This window comes from Apium graveolens, chromosome 6 (genome assembly GCF_009905375.1).
Source record: "Apium graveolens cultivar Ventura chromosome 6, ASM990537v1, whole genome shotgun sequence".
Taxonomy (NCBI): Eukaryota; Viridiplantae; Streptophyta; class Magnoliopsida; order Apiales; family Apiaceae; genus Apium; species Apium graveolens.
In genome coordinates, this window is record NC_133652.1 from 304416098 (window position 1) to 304430309 (window position 14212).

Here is a 14212-nt window from a genome sequence, read left to right on the forward strand (position 1 = left end):
GATATAGTAAAAAGCAAACTTCAGTAGCTCTTTCTACAGCTGAAGGAGAGTACATTGCAGCTGGAAGTTGCTGTGCTCAAATTTTGTGGATGCAACAAACATTGCAGGATTTTGGTATTTCTTACTCAAATATTTCTATTTATTGTGATAATACCTCTGCAATTAATATCTCTAATAATCCTGTCATGCATTCTCGTACTAAGCATATTGATGTTCGTCACCATTTCCTACGAGATAATGTTTCTAAAGGTAATATAGAGCTTATTTATATATCTACTGAGAAACAGCGCGCAGATATCTCCACTGAGCCCTTAGCTGAAGATAGATTTTGTATAATGCGTCCTGAATTAGGTATGTGTTCTCTCTAATTTATTACGTGATTTTGTGTAATTTTATGTAATTAATTTTTATTTTTAATGATTAATTATTAACTGTTACATGTGCTTATTTGTTTGTTACGTTTGTTTATCTGTTTGTATAATTATTAGTATTTTTTTTTACTTTTTAGTCCGTATGTTGTTGCATGTTTATTGCCAATAGATTTAGGATATATTTTGATTAGATTTAACACTTCCTCATTTTTCGTGCATGTATTGTTCTTTCAATACATCACTTCTGTCTTGCACCTGTTCACTTCCTCTTCCATATCTAACTCTTCAGTTCCTACTTCTTTTTAAATCCTCTTTCTTAATCTTTTCGTTTTCTTCATTCTACTCTTTCACTCTCTTTCAAAATCCTCTCCTTTTCTCTCTTAACCCTAAAACTTCCCTCCAATGGCCCGTCGTTCGAGATCCACCGCTAATCAAACCCCGACCGCTGGTCCGTCTGGTTCGAAGCGTGGTCGTGTTGCTACCGTTGTTTCCAAAGCGTCAAGTGAAGCATCTCCTGATTCGTTCGACTGACATGCAAAAGAAAGCGGCTCCAAAATCTTAACAAAGCTTATTCTTAAAGAGCGGATTTGTGATATTGAGTTGTTAACCCGAGTTGGCGTGTATGATTTGTTCAAGTTCCAAGGGTGTGAATCGCTATTGTCACCGGAAGAAGTTATATACCCAGAGCTTGTCCGTGAGTTCTATACAAATTTTCAATTGCTTTCAGAAGGCATTGTGTTTTTCAATGTTCGAGGAACTCCTGTCATTTTCAAGGCTGATGCTCTTGGCAGAATTGGAGGCTTGTCAGATCAAGGGGTGTGTACTTTCCCAACATACCAGGCGTTTGTTGATGTTCCGGGGATTCATTATAAGGAACAACTCAAAGCTATTGTTGGCGAGAACTTTGTTGATGTTTCCATAAAACCATCGGTATCAGATTTAACTCCACTCTCTCTTTTGGTTTTTAAACTGTTCATACAAATTTGTTGCCTCGTAAAAGTGGTCGAGATCGAATCACTTTTCAAGATTCGATTTTAATTTCTATGTTTGTCAAAAAGGTTCCTTGTGATGTGTCTTCCCTGATTATCAAAAATATGCACCATTGCTCGACTCATGAGTCGATGCACTTGCCTTATCCTGCACTATTGTCTAAAGTGTTTCGGTATTTTTGTGTCTCTGTTTCTTCTGTTCAATCTGAGAAAATTAGTACGTTGTTTGATTTGTCTGTTTTAACAGCAAATAATTTATTTGTTTCGGAGTCAAATAAATTGTTTTTTGATGAAACTCATAGGCACGTTGGTGGACTTCCAAAATCCCCAAACTATACCTCAGACCCCTTTGATCAGCCTACAAATACTCTGCTTAATTCATTGTTGATTAAATTCAATGAAAATTCTGCCGCTTTGGCTAATCTTAATCAACACTTTACGTCTGTTGAGACTTTGGGTTCGCTAACCTCACAGGTTAGTATGATGCATGCTTCGTTTGAGTTATTTCGTAAGTTTGTTTATTCTTCCTTGGATTCAATCAATGCAAAGCTATCTGTTTTGCATGCTTCTGATGTCAAGTTGGCCAAAACAATAGACTTTGAGTTTGGGACTCTACAAGAAGGGATGATTTCCTCTGCCAAGGCCTGGGAAAAAGAATTTGTAAAGTTGTTTTTCAAGCTTGGGTCCGAGACGAAGTTTGTGTCACAGCAGCTGTACGCTATGCAGGACAAGAGTAAGATGTACTGGCATAAGAAACGAGACTGGATTGGCGATTGTACTTTAGAAAAAATCACTTCTCCTCTGCCACTTCCTGCCATCCCTCCACCTTCGGTTTTCGGCATGACCAGAGAAGAATACAAAGAAAAGATCTTTGACTGGCTTCGTGAACGGGACGGAAAGGCACCAGCTCAAGATGCTTTTGATAAGCTTTTCTCAGAATATGGTTCTACTCCTATCTTTCCATCTGCCAAGGATAAAGCTTCGGGCTCGGGCAAAGGAAAAGGGAAGGCTCCAGTCAACATTGATGATGATTCAGACTAAGCCTTTTACGATGATGAAGGGGGAGAAATTCTGGATGCATGTTTCTGTGGTTTTGTTTAAAGTTTTAAGACTTTGGTTCTTCTATGTGGTTTCTTGTTTTTAAGACTATGATGCTTGTTTGAGATTGTTTGATGATTGATGAATGATTTTAATTATTTTAAAAGACAACTGGACACCCTGGTTGAATGGGTGGGTTGTTCTTTGGGTTTCTTAGTTTTATATATAATTGAGATTGTCTCATTTGTGTGTTTATATCTTATATGCATATTGTCTCATTCATCCTTAACATTTCTTACTGTTTCATTCATATTGTTGCATTCATATTATACTTGTTATTTTCGGTTGTTGCTAATTTTCTACCTCCAGGAGCTTTAAGTGTTTTTTGTTAGGGGGAACAATTTGTCATCATCATAAAAGGGGGAGAATGTTAATTGTTGGGGTTTATGATGATAAGATCTTTCAACAACAGAATGCAGATAAACAGAATGGAATAATGCAACAAGACTGATTCAACATTGCTTATCAGATTGCAGCAGCTCTTTCAAGAGTTTATCCCGCAGGTCTAGTATTAGGTTGTTAGGGTTTGTGTAAATCTTGTTTATCTGGATAAACCTTATTTCAAACAAACCCATCCTATCTTATAAACTAAGTTTGAATCTTTCAAGACTTATCTTTTACTTAGTTTATCTTTTTTAAATAACTAACAGATTAGTTTCTCAAGTTTCATTCAAATATTTTCAAACAAACTTGCTTTCAAATCTTATCTATCTTATCCTTTGTTTGAAAATAAATCTGTTAGAACTTTGCGTATAAATACAACTCATTATCTCAGATTTGTGACTAACGCTTTCACGTCAATCTTTCATTATCTGAAAACTCCTTCTTGTTCTATACCCGAGATACATATCCAGTAAACAAGAAGCCTAGTTTGAGTTGTAAACTTTCATATTATATTCTTGTATCTGAAAGGTGTATTATATCACTTGTCCCGGGTTGTGGGAGTTTGATTACAACAGGAAGGCCAAGTAGCTTTGCGCTAGGTAGCTGTGTGCTAGGGAAAGGTTTCTTTCAAGTGGGCCAAGTTTGTAATCAAGGAAAGTTTGTAAGTACTTTGTTTTAAGTGGATATAATACATTCTCTATGCTAGTTGGCATGAGGACTTGGATGTAGGCCATAGACAAGGTGTAGGGGCCGAACCAAGTGAAAACTTTCGGTGTTTTTACTTTTCAGTTTTCAGCATTCTGCATTTCTTATTTCAGCATTTCAATTTCTGCAGTTAATTGAGACTGTCCCATTCATTGTCTCATTTGTAAAGGGACTGTCCCATTTGCCTTGACAGTTAGATTATTATATTATTTATTGAGCCATCGAATTTCAGTTTTAATAATAATCACTTGTTAATAACTAATTTTAGAGGAAGATTATAGAAACTAGTAACTTTTAATAATAACCACATGTTATGAACTAATTGAATTTTTTTTTGTTCTTTTTCTTAAGGAACTCATTTCCTTATTTTTTATCTTTTTATTATTTTTTAAATTTCGAAAAATTATTCTTTTATACGGATGAAAGACACATATTTAAAATATTTATTATGTTTTTAAAATGATTTACAAATTTTCCACTTTTTCCATAACCATACCTTTTTACATAGCAATAGTAATTTATTAAGAAGATGATTTTTAATAGAATACTAAGTCAAAACATAATTATTTAATAGAACATTATTTTTTACACAATATTATTTTCTCATTAAATACATGCATACAATTGTTTGACGGCATAACATATAAAATGGTATATTACAGTTTATTTGGATGGACATCTGTAGTTTTATGTAGTTACTAGGTTACCAAATATATATATATATATATATATATATATATATCATGTGATTACATGATACATGCCAATAATATATGTGCTATTTATCATTGATGCTATGGACATTAACCACAATTCATTGTTATATTAGATCATTACTTAAAAACTATTAGTAATGTTCATGAATTAAATTCGAAAAATAGAAACCGCCAAACAGTCAATTGTATTACCTATACTTTTGTGGGTTTGAGAATTGTAATATTTTTCATAATTGTTTAGTGAAAGTATGAACAAAAATCTAATTACTAATCTAATTGAGGTACCACTCCAAATATGGATTTTATGATACAATTTTGTAAGAGATGAATCATTTGTAGGGTCACTTAAAGAGCGTAAGTTTTCTGAACTTCTTGGAGAACCTGAGCTGCTTTTGGGAAGTACATCTCCTGCCTCTGTAAAAGTGATAGTAGAGTTGAGAGTAACACAAGCAACCAAATTAGAAAAAGCCACATCATGAGTTCCAAGGAATTATTAGGATAATGTTGATATTGATGTCGATGTGAAGGTATTTGCTCAACACTGTAAGGCGGGTTAATGTTACCAGCGCCACCACTCATATTTAAAGCACTACCACCAATACCACCACTATCAAGGTTTTCACCATTAGCGATGCTAATATGCCAATAGAACTGGCACCAAGACAATAACTAAAACCACTACCTCCAAATATTACCGAACATATAACCAGTGCTACCACTAAAGCTACCAGCCATGCGATCACCAATGTTTCCACTTAATCTACCAGTAATGCTACCACCGTTGCCACTATTAAGACTAACCAATATACCACTAATGCTATCACTATGGCAACTAGCCATGCCACCACTAAAGCTACCAGCAATGTTACCACCAATGCCACCACCAATGCAACTACTAAGACTAACCAATATACCATCAATTGTACCACCTGTAATACCATCATTAAAGTGGCCATGAATGGAACTGCTTAAACTAGCACGAATTTCAAGACCAACACCAACAATACCACCACTAATTCTCCTACTAAAATTACTGCTTCCAATGCCACCAATTGCACTAATAAGAGCACCACGACCAATGTCACCATCAATGCCACCAAATCCACTACCAATATTATCGTCTCTAGTACCACCAATGTAACCACTAAAGATGCTAGTCATGCTACCACCAATGCCACTACTAAGACTACCCAATATACCACCAATGCTACCACCGCTGATGCCATTATTAAAGTTACCACCAATGACACCGCTTAAGTTAGCACGAACTTCACCACCAACAATGCCACCACCAATTCCGCTACTAAGATTACGGCTACTAGTGCCACCAATTGGACTAGTAAAATAACCGCCACCAATGCCACCACTAACAATATTACTACTTGATTCAAGAAAAACCATAACTATATACAGGAGAAACAAAAATACCTTTGGTGCAGTAAGGACACGACCAACAAATTTGGTAAGCTGTTTCTCCATAGATATGCCGCAAGCATATAAGAGAGGATCTTCATCATACCGATACTTTTTCATAGACTGAAAATGGAAGTGCATTGATCAATTATAAAAATTATATTTTAAAAAAAATGAACTAAAGAGCTACAATGAGAAATAATAACCAAAACTTGAAAATTTAAATATTCGGAGAAATTTTACATCAGTAACAACTTCTTTTCTCTCCAGAGGTCCCTGCCTGGACTTTTCCACTAAAGAGGCTATTTGCACAGAAGATAGTGATTTTGTATATCGCTGAAGGGAGACCAGGCTACAAAACTAAAAATTACAACAGGCAAAAAATCAATCGCTTCAAGTAAAAACAAAATTAGAAGATAAAGAAACTAGAATATGCAAAAATATCTCAATCATGTTTACTCACTTCCAATGGGAGATAAATAGGTTTGCTGGGTTTACCAACATCAAGGCACGGAAAGTACACAGAAGTTCTAAGTTCCAAATTCAGATGTCTTCTAAAGTATTCATAAACTGTAATCTCCTTAGGCTTCACTTCACCACGACTACCGATATCTCCAGGTTTTTCTTTGAATGTGAAACTTCAAACAGAAAGAAACAAAGTGAGAATCAATATACAGACATGCCTCTTCATTTTGAACATTAGAAAAGGATGAATTAAAAAAATTAAACATCTTACTATAGCTCATTGCAAGGCTTCTCACTCAACCCTTTTATCTTAAATTCTCGGTTGCTATGCGTGGCCTTGACTCTCATGTTTCTCAGCATTTTCTTGGCCTGTTGCATTTGTAAAGCACAATTTAATAGACACATAAGAAGAAGCACAATGCAGGTTTTTCAGGTGTCATTTCATGAATTACCTTAATCCAGTCTATTCTACGAGCATCCTGTATACCCTGATTGGCTCTCAGGAAATCCATTACAGGCCCAGGAGTAAGGATCATGGTCGTTGACACGTCTGAAAAAATGAATGAGTAAGTGGGCATCAAGTGAAATAAGGGAGTCAAGTGAAATAAGTGTTTTAGATATATAATCTTGAAAACGGGGTTAGGCAGAAGAAAATATAGCATCCTTACCTAAATTGAGTGACAATCCTCCCTGAGTAGGACGAAAACTAGAATGGAGACCACGACAAGCAGAAACCCCTCCTCCAATACTAGTAAGCATCCTAGAGTCGTCATGGAAAAATGACTGCCTCACCAAAAGGCTATCCCTGTATATTCCACATTCATAACAGTAAGCAATGCATCATTTCAAAGTGCAAGTTTCTTAATTAGTTCTGGTCGTCTGGATACCTTTTAGTCGCTTGCTGTCTCAAGACAATGTCAAGCACCCTCAGTGCATCTTAAACTTTTTCAGTGTCAGCTCCATTCAAATATAAGCTTATGGCTGAAAATGGTTAGCCTGCCTACCTGTTTATGTATTGAAATATAAGTTTTTACAACACTATAATTTGTCCCAAATAGAGCCTACATCTTTATCAAGTAAGAAATCTCATTTTCAACCATGTGTCATGTAATATAAAGTTAAATAGTGATGGGGCTTCACTTGTACTATCTATATTTATGCTATATATTTGCGTAGTAAAAGTTAAAAAAGAACAAAGAAAGCTTACACAAGTAGATTGATGAAGAGGAGAAAAGAAGGGACTTGGAACACTTTCTTCATTGTTTGTGGAACTTGTTGCAAATAGCAAGAAAAATATAATTCCTCTGCATATGTCTCTAAAATTTTTTCACACAGAAACATAAAATAAATTTAATAGTGTAATCAAATAAATATGAAGATAAAATATAAATAATATTTGGGCTTCTTATCTATAAATTTTCATTTTTTTAGTATATCATGTATTTGATTATTTATGAGGAACAAAAAAGTTATTACAAATGTAACTAAATTCTTTTTCTTAAATTTGACATATAATCTTGAAAGGGATAATTCTTGATATCAAGATCATTTAAAAACAAATACAAATGGCATTTCATGTCAATCCACATCAATATATACAAGAAAAATGGGATACTTATTGCAGTATTTTAATTTTTAACAAAAGTTTGTGCAAAAAACACTTAAGAAAGGGAAATGAAGAAATAGGAAAATATAAATTATTACCTTACCCTTGTTAAACAACATCAATTCATGATAATCTCCAAATCTTGTCCACTTAATCCTGCACCAATTCATTTGAAGATGTGTTTAACCTTACATCACCAAAACACTCTTTCACACAAAATATAAATAATATCAAAACACTATTTCATAGCCATGTACAAGTTTATTTTGTTTTTAAGTCGGCCTCTTGTGGTTATATTAGGGTTTTACCTACATTTTTTATTTTCTCTATTTTGGAGGCCCAATTGTATATAATAGGTTTCAGTGAGCCCAATATAGTTCAAATTTTTGATTCAACATAGTGTGCTCCATGTATTATATAAATTAATTGGATGTGGATGTACAAGTCTAAATAAGTATTACCCTAATTTATTTTGTATGGTAAATAAAATGACATTGTAAAAATTAAGTCGTAAGTATTGTATAAAAAACATAACTTAAAAATGATATTTTATCGAAAATTTTAAATTTGATTATATATAAATCACATACTGACCTCAATTAACAATAATATATGTACAACTACAACTCTTACTAACAATGATAATATTACTATTACAATAGATTTAAGTCTAAAAAACATGCCGGTATAATGTAGAAATTAATTGTCATGTACAAATTAATGTTTACATAACAATATTTAATCAAATTGAATTTCTAGAGGTATAAGATACGATACAAAATTTTTTGACAAACAATTTATACGTATTTGAAATATGATAAGATTTTTAAAAATATTTACTAATTTCTTTGTTTATTTAAACATAAGAATTAAAGTGAATGATAATATGATTGTTGATTTTTATTTAATTATTACTCAATTTGATTTGAAAATGTAAAAATGACACTAAATTGTGGGTAAAACTACATATACCATATTTCATCCACTGGTTGATTGGGAAAAATCTAGATTGGGAAGACATTCCATGAGAAATACAACTCATGGTGTCTAGCATATAAGTTGTTTGACTTGACCATATGTACTTTGACGTAATTATAATCAAAACTTTTATTAATTTCAATTGTAATAAAAATTTATTATTGTAAACCATGCTTATATTTATAAACATGCTTTTTAACTCAAAATTTTCAATAAAAAAGTTTTCTAATAAATTTTGGGTCTTTCCACAAGGTCAGTAGGAAATGGAAACCGGCAACGTGAACCGACTTTGTATTTTCTTGCTACCAGTGACAAGCACAAAAGGCGTACTAGTACAAAAAGATATTATTTTGTCAAATATGTATCAAAATACAATTCCATTATTATTTTAAGATGAATAAAGAGGATATGTTCACAAATTACTTTTCGAATTTCTTTTTTTGAATAAAATTATAAATATTAAACTTTAATTCAAAAAAATAAATATTTTAAACAGATATGTAACATTATGAATTTTACATGAAAAAAGTTAAAATGTGTTGTAAAAAACATGCCTGTACTTTAACAAGACTAAGACATTTTGTCAACCCTAAGTAAGTTTTATTGTTATCTTAATTTATATTTTGTACTTGCAACACTTAAAGTCTGTAAAAATGCAAAGGAGCAGACTGGAGTCTTTTTCCTAAAACAGTATCAAGCATAAGGATTCTATCTGGAAGAAGATAAAGAAGATCATGCCTCAGAAGAATTTTGAAGAAGCTTGGAGTTGAATAAATCTGTTTGGAGAAAAATACTCTAAGTTAAGATCTCTACAAGTCACAGATTTAATGTTATAGAGAAGTCATTCGAGATCTCCAGAATGGCTTATCGAGAAGTCAGGAAAGCTACTAGAGAACTCAGGAAAGCTACTAGAGAACTCAGAAAGATATCGACAAGCCAAATTAAAGACATGAAGATTAGAGATATCGACAAGTCATTTCTTCACTAGAGAACTCAGAGTTATCGACAAGTCTACATTCATTAGAGAACTCTGAGTTATCGATAAGTCAAGTTCCACTAGAGAACTCAGTGATATCGATAAGTCAAAATTCACTAGAGAACTCAGAGATATCGACAAGTTAAGGATCACTAGAAAACTCTGAGATATCGACAAGTTAATTTGACCATAGAACTCTGAGATATCGACAAGTCAAGAAGCCACTAGAGAACTAAGAGTTATCGATAAGTCAAAGTGAAGATGTAAAGAATAGAGATCTCGACAAGACTAAAATCACTTGTAGAGAACTGAAGACCTCTACAAGCCAAACTAAATATAGAGTACTAGAGATCTCGATAAGCCAATATACTTATCGAGATGTCAAGTGTTCTATAGACCTAAACTCGAGATCTCGAGGTACAATCTCAAAGTACAAAATTGCATATCAGTTTAATATCCAAGATAAACAATCAACAAATAATCCAACAGCTGGATTGACAAGTCTATAAAAAGCAGCTTGAAGAATGTGCAAGATCAATGGTAAAGATTAACTGACAGAGGAAGATCAAAGTGAACACAGGATGCTAAAGATATGCTAAGCCAGAAATGGAAGATCTACTTTTCTATAAATAGAAATGACAAGTGACAGTTTAGAAAAGCTAATAGCATATCTCATTATCCACTTTATAAACAAGCAGTTAACTAAGTTATAAAGTTAACACTGGTCCTTTAGCCAGTTGTAACAATTTAGATCAAATTTCTTGTAACACTCTCAAGAAGAAGCTAAGCTCTTTATCAACAAAGAGCCTAGAAATTTTGTAGCAAAACAGTCTTAATTTTAATATAAAATTAAGTGAGTTTTGAAGATCTGTGTTCTTTATTTTCTGCAAGCTTAAATTCTGCATGAACACATTTCACTACAAGAATTAATTTACTCTGCTCAACCAAAAATATTCAAGAAAAGCCTAAAAACAGTAAAACACATTCACCCCCCCTCTATGTGTTATTCATTTCCTAACAAAATGACATGGGTTATGGGCGGGAGTATATTCTACTAAGTTTGGCCAAGGTTTTAAGTAATTCATCATTTCTATGGAGTTTGGTAACAAATGACTATTAGGGGCCCACTAAGCATTTTTTTTAACTAACAAATGGTAGAAAATGACTAGTTAAATTTCATACCAACTTTATAGTTTTCTGTTATAATTTGAATCTACCGGTTATATTAGAGTTGGTCAATTTTCTTTTTTTTTTAAAAAATATTATAATAATTATACAAAGTAATCATTTATGCAAAAAATTATAAGTTTGTAACTTCATTTGTGACGATTTTATAATGAGAATATGTTTTCAACAAATAATTAATCCTTACAAAAATATATTAAAATTATTTAATTATCATTTATATCACTTATATTTTGTACTCACCATTTTTTACAAGTAGGGAGAGATTGGATCTCCATGTCGAAGTCACCGTTGCGAATGCACATCACCGAAAATTCCACTACTGTGTACAAAACTATATGAGACTTTTTGAACACATGTCATAATCCTAGAAATCCATGCCGAGAGGAAACCAAATTTATGCAGCATTTGTTTAATAAATCTTCATTCTAACCTATCTTATTCCTCAAAAATATCAATTTTTAACCCAGCCAGGACCTGTTTCCCATATGACTTCAAATGCAATCATTGCATTATCAGTTAATAGCCTCCCTTCATTAAAAGTACTCTGTTTGTTAGACACTATCGAATTTAAACATAGTTTCAACTTATTCTCCAGAACCTTAGACAATATACGCATCAGAACATTATTAAGAGAGATAGGTCGAAGATCTTTCATATTTTTCATTTATTTAACAATGGAAATAAGATGTACAAGCGTAAGATTTAGTTCCCTTGGCCATGTTCTCATGTTCTGTATCAAAGAAAGTCAGACAAAATTGAACAACATATCTTCTAATAATATTCCAATAAGTTTGAAAAATTCTGGGTCCAACCCATGTGGACCTGGTGACTTATCTGGATGCATGGAAAAGTCTAAAATTGTTAGGATATCTAACTCTCTTTATTTTTCATAAACATGATAACTTTCTTTTAGTTTAAGTTTATGTTGATGATATAGTATTTGGATCTTCTAACGAATCTCTGTCTAAGTGGTTTTCTGATTGCATGCATAAGAATTCGATATGAGTTTGATGGGTGAATTGCAGTACTTCCTAGGTTTGCAAATTAATCAGTCTAATGCAGGAATATTTATTCACCAAGGCAAGTACATTAAGGATTTACTTAAAAGATTTGTACTTGATCATGTCACACCTAAATCAACTCCGATGAGTACTTCAGTTAAGCTTTCAAAAGATGAACAAGGTACACCTGTAGATGTCACTAAATTTCGAGGTATGATTGGTTTATTATTATATTTAACTACCTCTCGACCTGACATTATGTATAGTGTATGCTTGTGTGCTCGTTTTCAATCTCAACCTAAAGAATCTCATTTGAATGCCGTTAAACGTATTTTTAAATATTTAAAAGGTACGAGTGACTTGGGATTATTTTATCCAAGCTCCTCTTCCTTTGACTTAATCGGTTTTTCAGATGCTGACAATGCAGGGTCACAGGTTGATAGAAAAAGTACAAGTGGTGCTTGTGAATTTTTAGGAGATTGTTTAGTTGTATAACATAGTAAAAAGCAAACTTCAGTAGCTCTTTCTACAGCTGAAGGAGAGTACATTGCAGCTGGAAGTTGCCGTGCTCAAATTTTGTGGATGCAACAAACATTGCAGGATTTTGGTATTTCTTACTCAAATATTCCTATTTATTGTGATAATACCTCTGCAATTAATATCTCTAAAAATCCTGTCATACATTCTCGTACTAAGCATATTGATGTTCGTCATCATTTTCTATGAGATAATGTTTCTAAAGGTAATATAGAGCTTATTTATATATCTACTGGGAAACAGCGTGCAGATATCTCCACTGAGCCCTTAGCTGAAGATAGATTTTGTATAATACGTCCTGAATTAGGTATGTGTTCTCTCTAATTTATTACGTTATTTTGTGTAATTTTATGTAATTAATTTTTATTTTTAATGATTAATTATTAACTGTTACATGTGCTTATTTGTTTGTTATGTTTGTTTATCTGTTTATATAATTATTAGTATTTTTTTTTAGTTTTTAGTCCGTGTGTTGTTGCATGTTTATTGCCAATAGATTTAGGATATCTTTTGATTAGATTTAACACTTCCTCATTTTTTGTGCATGTATTGTTCTTTCAATACATCACTTCTGTCTTGCACCTGTTCACTTCCTCTTCCATATCTAACTCTTCAGTTCCTACTTCTTTTTAAACCCTCTTTCTTAATCTTTTCGTTTTCTTCATTCTACTCTTTCACTCTCTTTCAAAATCCTCTCCTTTTCTCTCTTAACCCTAAAACTTCTCTCCAATGGCCCGTCGTTCGAGATCCACCGCTAATCAAACCCCGACCGCTAGTTCGTCTGGTTCGAAGCATCGTCGTGTTGCTACCGTTGTTTCCGAAGCGTCAAGTGAAGCATCTCCTGATTCGTTTGACAGACATGTAAAAGAAAGCGGCTCCAAAATATTAAAAAAGCTTATTCTTAAAGAGCGGATTTGTGATATTGAGTTGTTAACCCGAGTTGGCGTGTATGATTTGTTCAAGTTCCAAGGGTGTGAATCGCTATTGTCACCGGAAAAAGTTATATACCCAGAGCTTGTCCGTGAGTTCTATGCAAATTTTCAATTGCTTTCAGAAGGCATTGTGTTTTTCAATGTTCGAGGAAATCCTGTCATTTTCAAGGCTGATGCTCTTGGCAGAATTGGAGGCTTGTCAGATCAAGGGGTGTGTACTTTCACAATACACCAGGCATTTTTTGATGTTTCGGGGATTCATTATGAGGAACAACTCAAAGCTATTGTTAGCGAGAACTTTGTTGATGTTTCCATCAAACCATCGGTATCAGATTTAACTCCACTCTCTCTTTTGGTTTTTAAACTGTTTCATACAAATTTGTTGCCTCGTAAAAGTGGTCGAGATCGAATCACTTTTCAAGTTCGATTTTAATTTCTATGTTTGTCAAAAAGGTTCCTTGTGATGTGTCTTCCCTGATTATCAAAAATATGCACCATTGCTCGACTCATGAGTCGATGCACTTGCCTTATCCTGCACTATTGTCTAAAGTGTTTCGGTATTTTTGTGTCTCTGTTTCTTCTGTTCAATCTGAGAAAATTAGTACGTTGTTTGATTTGTCAATTTTAACAGCAAATAATTTATTTGTTGCGGAGTCAAATAAATTGTTTTCTGATGAAACTCATAGGCACGTTGGTGGACTTCCAAAATCCCCAAACTATACCTCAGACCCCTTTGATCAGCCTACAAATACTCTGCTTAATTCTTTGTTGATTAAATTAAATGAAAATTCTGCCACTTTGGCTAATCTTAATCAACACTTTGCGTCTGTTGAGACTTTGGGTTCGCTAACCT